The sequence below is a fragment of the Anguilla anguilla genome, chromosome 11 (assembly GCF_013347855.1).
Source record: "Anguilla anguilla isolate fAngAng1 chromosome 11, fAngAng1.pri, whole genome shotgun sequence".
Taxonomy (NCBI): domain Eukaryota; kingdom Metazoa; phylum Chordata; class Actinopteri; order Anguilliformes; family Anguillidae; genus Anguilla; species Anguilla anguilla.
Window position 1 is genome coordinate 39967814 of NC_049211.1, and position 7034 is coordinate 39974847.

Consider the following 7034-nt stretch of genomic DNA (forward strand, 5'->3'; position numbering starts at 1 on the left):
AGTCCTGTAAAAATACACATAATAAACTGTATTTAAAAAAATCAACTTCATACATACACATTTAGTAATACTAATACAGCCTTATTTACTATATCAACTTAAGACAATTAATTATGTCATCGCGACCCATTAAAGTCAATGGCGCAGACTTTGCTTCATAATTTCAAACTGCTTTCCTAACGGCTATTTTGCGTCCTGCGACTTAGGTTACAACAGTGAATATGTACGGATTCCTAGACGTGCTGATGAGAGACCACCCTTTCTCATATTAACCTCCAATATGCAAGACAGGATACTAGCAAATTTCCATTCATTTATATGGGGTGGTCGATACACGTCCCCTTAGCAACCAAATGCTAGCGCTGGACCACGTCTGACTTATTTGCTGGCACACAAAAAAACGTGAAAGTACTGAAAAAATAACCACAGGAGGATAACAAGGATATTTTTCCTACATAACTAGGTACAGGTTGTTACCGATATTTCGCCTATTTCATATATAGTTGCGAATCAGTTTACGCTTTCCTGTCTGTCGAACGAAGGTGGTCGAATAGGTGCTCTCACTCTAGCACTTTGTTTCAGGTAACAAACTCATAATAAGCGATAACTAAGCTGACCAGTAACACGCCTGAAATAGTTATGAATTAGCTAACTAAATTGATTGTAGCTTAATTCATTCTAGTTAGCTAGCCAACTAGCTAGCTAGCTAAACGTAGCTACCATTTTATAAATTATGCACAGTAACGTTAGCTCAATGCTAGTAGTTCATACGCTTTAGCTACGTTTTTTACTAACGTTATGATACCTGTTTCCAATGACTTGACAGCGTTACATTGCCTGATCATTTTTGTTGTGGTAACCTAGCAAGATGACCCAAACTATAAGAGCCACGATGTTTTCCCATAAAACATCTAGGTTAAATAAATAACCTACAGTAATTGCATTGGCTACACATGCTGCCCACTAGCCCCAGTTTGTGCTTCTAATAATCGTTTTTAAGCAACATCATAGAAAGAGTGCACTTTTTATACAGGAATGAATGTGCATGTAACCCAGAACAGTTATGGATTATGTAAGGAATGTATGATGCTCAGCAAGGTGCAATACTGTGAACAGTTATCTGTCACTTGATTTTCTGGTAATGTAACATTATCGCATTTCAGTTTGGCCAAGTAACGGTTCTTTTCTTCGACTGGTAACCCCAAATAATACGGGCTAGACAGTTTCAACTAGCTAGCTAACGTAATTTACTTGTTATTTACTTTGCTTGTTATCAGAAATAGTCTGGAGGGACTCTGTTGTTATTGATTGTTTGCGGAAGTCTGCCGGAAGTCAAGTTAGGGCCAGAACAACGCACATGCGCAGTAACGTTTGTTTATGTTGTTACCGTTGAAACCGTCTATATATGAATATGGAAAATGTTTTTAACTATTTACAATATCACAACCATGCCACTTTAAATATTTCAGCATGAGTAAAATCTAAACTGTCTAGTTTATAGGTTAGTTTCTCATTATCATGACTGCCTTTGACCAATATAATGGTGATCTGGACTTTAGGTAATATTTACTAAAATTCCAGGCTTCAGACTTTGAGGAGTCAACAAGTGCAAAGACATGTTGGCTCCAGGGCTCACGTGCAAAAGTGATGTCGATCTCAGTGTGACTACCCTGGTTAAGCGAAGGTTAAATAAATAAAATAATGACAAAAGTGTAATACAGCCGTCTGTCTATAGAGGCCGCTGATTGGGCTTGAATTATGTTTAATATTTTATTTCTACCTTTATTTAAGTTGAACAGGGAACATTCATGCACTTTTGAAAAATAAGTGCCCAGGAAATTTAGGATTGTATTTTTTGTGACCACAGAAAGTTAGCACGTTGTTGTAATGTCCCATCCAAAGGACAACATCTAAAATAAACAAATAGATATTTTTCATACAATATTTCAAATGATTTTTACCCCTGTCAATACAGAGGCCAATGCCTCAAATACATTGGTTGGTTGGCCCTGGACTGACAGCGTCTTGGACTGATTTGTGGGGAAAGTATTCATACTCTTAAGCCGCAGTTAATTCAGAACTCAGTTCTACTGCACAAGGACCAAACCAAGGCTGCTGAATAAGATTTACTGTCCAGGAACCTGAGGTGAAAATACAAAAAGTTCTCAGCAAACCACAAAACCACACTGGCATTCTCTTTTTTTTTATTGTCATGGATTACTTAGTAAGCTTCAATTTAGAAAGATGAATACGATTTCTGTGAACTGTACGTTTGATTCTCGTACAGGACAAAGACAGAGAGCAGTACTGCAGGCCAGGTGTTCCCAAACTTAGGGTCGGGACACACTGGTGGTGTGTGTGAAGGGCTAGGGTGAGCTGCGAGATCTGGGCTGCAGTATATGAAAAGAGCTCATTTACAGCTTGTTGTATTCCCAGAAACAGCGAAAGGCTCAGGCGTGCACGTGCTCAGCATTGTCTTTGACTGGGACAGGCAGTGCAGTCCACGGCTTGCCTAAAAACACTCATATCACGTACCTTTGTTATGTTTGCGGGTGCTTGAGAGCAACCGTACCAACATCCCTTCATCATCTGTCAAACTAGCAATCCAGCTGTACTCTTATCACACAATTCCCCTGATCCTGCTCACAGGCAGCTGCTGAATTCCGCACTGCAATTACAATTAAAAATCAGCAGTTTCAGTCAGGAAGTAATCTAAGACTCAACATAGAAAAGATGACTTGGGGAGATGCTAATAATTATACTTTATAAAGCATTTTTCAAAACAGGCCCAACGTGCTTCACAGTGTAATAATGCACACACAATAAAAAGTATACAAATTACGAAATTAACTCAAAACAACATAACAATTAAAAGCCATTTTATAAAAGTTACAGATGCAAACTGCCCTACAGGTAGGGACACGCATGATAAGAGGTACTAAATAAAATCTAGTTGTTAGATTTCTGAAGAAGACTAATTTTCTCTGTCTTAGGTCTTTGGGCAAACTGCTCCAGCGTCTGGGGGCCCTGTTGGCTGAGGTCCAGTCACCTATAGATTTCAGATTGGCCCAGTAAACAGTCAGCAGAGCCCTGACTGAGGCCGCAGTTCTGTTCATAACGTGATAGAGCTCAGCAATATTGGCTGGGGCTAAAGCATAAAGTGCTCTGTATGTGATTAGTTAACCTTAAATAATGAAAATCACCTGACTGCCAGGGTAGGGAGGGAAGGATTTGGGTAATATGTTGGTTTTTCTCAGTTCTAGAGCCTCGGTGTAGCATTTTAGCTGCAAGCAAGATAAAGATTTACAGCTGATGCAAGAGCACAGTGAATTACAACAGCTCAGTCTTAGGGAAGAAATACAGGAAGACATACTGAGTCACTCAGTGAAACCTTCTCTAAGACTGGTTTCACTGCAGGATTTGCATGTCATTAACTTGGCAATGGAGAGTGATGTTATATTTGCAAATGACCTGTCCAAATGGACTGTCATTGTTTTCTTGTATATGAAGGAAGAACACTATTGGGTCAATACAGCTTCCCAACCCAGACTTGAATTCATATGAACTCTTATTTGCACACAGAGTATGAAACTTTTTGCTGACTTAACCTCATATTACTTAGCACATACACTCATATGTTCAATACAAAACATATTGTATGTACAGCCAAGTAACAGAATTCTAACAAACATATATGAAACGATACCAGACAGTCATGATTAATCAGCATTATCTTACACAACATCTCTCCTGCTGTCACTTCAGGATGTCCCACGCTCACCCCTGAAGGCTGTGACTTCAGGATTTCCCACGCTCACCCCTGAAGGTGCTCCTAGTAGAAATTAGAACCCTTTCACACATCCCCACCACACTCAGACATCAGTTTGCCTGCCGGATTGCAGCTACTGAGGCTAGCCAATCAGCTACTGAGGCTAAGGCGAAACTAGCCAATAAAATGCACGTGATGGCCGCTCTTCCCCTGAGCAGACGGGTTTGAATATGCATTCTGTGCTGTTATAATGTTACTCGTGTTACACGTGGTCACAGCGTACAAGGTGTGGTCATTTGGTGGGCAGCAGGGAGAAGGAACAAGAGCAGACAGGCAAGCCGAAGGTTGGCAGCGCAACAAGGGCTGGGACTGGGTGTCAACAGCAGTTAGGAAGCGCAAAAAATAATGTCTAACTTCAGGGTGGCATGACCAGCTGAAGCACTAGTTCTTGATGCAATCACAGTAAAATGTTCACTGTTAACCCTTTGAGACCAAGTTTTGCAAAAATGCAACATTTCTTTTCAGGCATTCTAGCGACACCATTTTTGCCATTCAGTTTAGAACAACATTTCCCAGTTCCTTACTATATTTTAGCAACATATTTGGACTGAAACATTTTCTACTGTTACTCAGAATGTCTACAGTACATGCAACATAGGCTTGAAAATGCATCAATGTCTGGGTCTCACATCAACTCCTACAGAGTACGTATGGTCCCAATTGATTAGAGCTGAATTAACACTGGACATTTTGCTGTGATTTGTACAAGGTTTGCAACTGAATCCTGAGCATGCCAAAACTTTATGTTGCAGGACATCAGAGCCTATAGTTCATTTGCAAACTGGAAACAGTAAATATATTCCCAAAACATTACAGGTATTAGTACAATTACAATATGGCATGATGACAATGTCCAAAGATATGCAGGACAACTACTGTCAGATGCTTCTGATGCTTGTTATGTAAGCAACTTTTAAGCTCTGATCACCTTACTTCAGCAAGAGTGAAAATTTCAGGTTTGTTTGGAAGGCAAAACTTTGTTCTCTGTTAAAAGTGAAAGAGTAGAGATACAGACCTCTAGTCTCGAAAACATATTCTACAAGTTAATTAATATATAAAACTACAAGTAATCATTTTCAAGTATTATATGCACTCAATCAGGTAATAATAGAACTTGTTGATTATACAATACGCAGACACTTTTCAGTTCTTCACTTTGTTACATAATTTGCTATGTAGATGTCAATCATTCAACCACGTTATCTGTTGAAATGGAATCTAAAACTCTCAAAAGAGCTGCTATGCATCATTTTATTATAAACCTATATCAACTCGTCCAACTTTTTAATATTCTTTATGATTCATAGGACAACTTGGTACACTGTAGTTTGGGTGTTCTGACCTATTAAATTAGTAAAATCCAGAAAATCCTCTTTTAATGCAGCAGTCCTAGCTGTATTTATTTATTTTCTTGTTATTTTTTTCAAGCCATATTTAAATATGTAGATTAATGTTATTAGCTGTATTAGTGTTGCTGCATATGTAATGCTTAAGTTAGCTCACAGCCTGGGGCTGAATGGAGCAGAAGTCTAGGCTGTGGCTTTTGAAAACAAGCACGAAAATGCAGCCTCTCCAAGTAGACCTCTCAAAATCCTCATACAGCTTTCGAAAATTCCTTTCTGAACCTGGGCAACTTTTTTAAATTACCATGCAATTGGCCACAAGAGGGCGCCACTTGCTGATTTCAATTTTTAATAGCAATAACCTCCTGAAACCTGGCAGAAAGAAAGATTTGTGTTTACATTTTTTGACATAATACAAATGTCTTGGGTGACAAAAACATGTTGCAGTGAAAATATTTTCAAAAACTTTTTTTTATTGAATATCCCTTGTCGTCTATCTTTCAGCATAGTAAAATACAGTATATGGTTCTTGAGACACTGACCAGAGGCTTGTGTCTCTCATGCAAAAATGAATTTCTGGGTCTGAGGAGGATAATACACAACCCCCAACCCCATCAACATCACAAAAAAATAAAATTATAATAATAACACCCTTTGCTTTTACCAAAATGATTCACGGGCCATAATATCCCAGGTTCACCATAATGGACCTGATTTAACAACAATTTCATGGAGCTACTGAACATAACATATTGCTAACAAACTGTTCATTCACCTTAGTGTCTTGCGCTATGACCTGGGAGTACTTTCTGACCATGCCAGAGCCAAAAATGGCTGACAGCCCTCCATGGAAATGCATAACTGGCCATAGCATCACCCAAGAAAGGGAGGAAGGTTTTAGTCAGCAGAGCTGACCTTTTTTGCTTGCAGCTCCTCCGGTTGATTGGGCGCCTGCAGTCAGCCTGTACCTACATTCAGGGGTGTAGCATTAGAAGTCTCCATGGGGCCCCTTAAAATCGTAGACCAAAGCAAACTTTTTAGTCCAGGTCTTTGAGGCCCCCCCCCCCCCTCCCCCCCCTCCCCCGCCTCGAGGCCCTGGGTAATCAGTTCCACTACCCCTGCCCCCCACCTCATCCACCCCACCCACCCACTGTAACACCCCATCCTACATGGCATTCTCAGTGTTAAACTCCATATAGTGGTCGAAATATGGTGTATGTTTATCAATGGTAAGTCAAATATATACGATCATCTAAAACTCTAGTATTATTTCTGTATATATTAATGGCTTTCAAACTCAATATCTCAGATATAACTGTTAGGCCTATACACTAATGTGTATGTTCACTCCCTGCGTGCGATCACAAAGGATTGATGACAAAAAGTGGTTCTGAACTCATACATAAAAATAAAAATAAAAATACATAAAAATAATTCTTAAAGAACAAGTTGTAAATGATGTAAATGAGAAAGGGACCAGGTTTCAAGTTCAGACCAGTCTTATCAAGGCAAAATTTTGAAAAAAAGGAGGTTGAGGTGTAAAACTTAACACAGTACATTCTGAGAGAAAAGATGAATTTCGCGCATCTGTAGACGTGCATCAGTACATTTATAGAACGCTTGCCACGATAATGGTTCTGTAGCTAAAGAGTGAGATCATTTATTTTTTGAAAAGCTGCAGAAATTATAAATTATATCGAATCTGCAATGTTTTAAGTCGTCAAGCATAATGCGACACAAACAACCTCGAACAGATTAAAGTTGTAAGCCAACTGTAGTTGTCATACAGGGCTGGTGGGTTGTTTTGCATTACGTTACAATACTTATGCCGAGATCTGGAAAGTCACGTGAGCCAAGCCAAG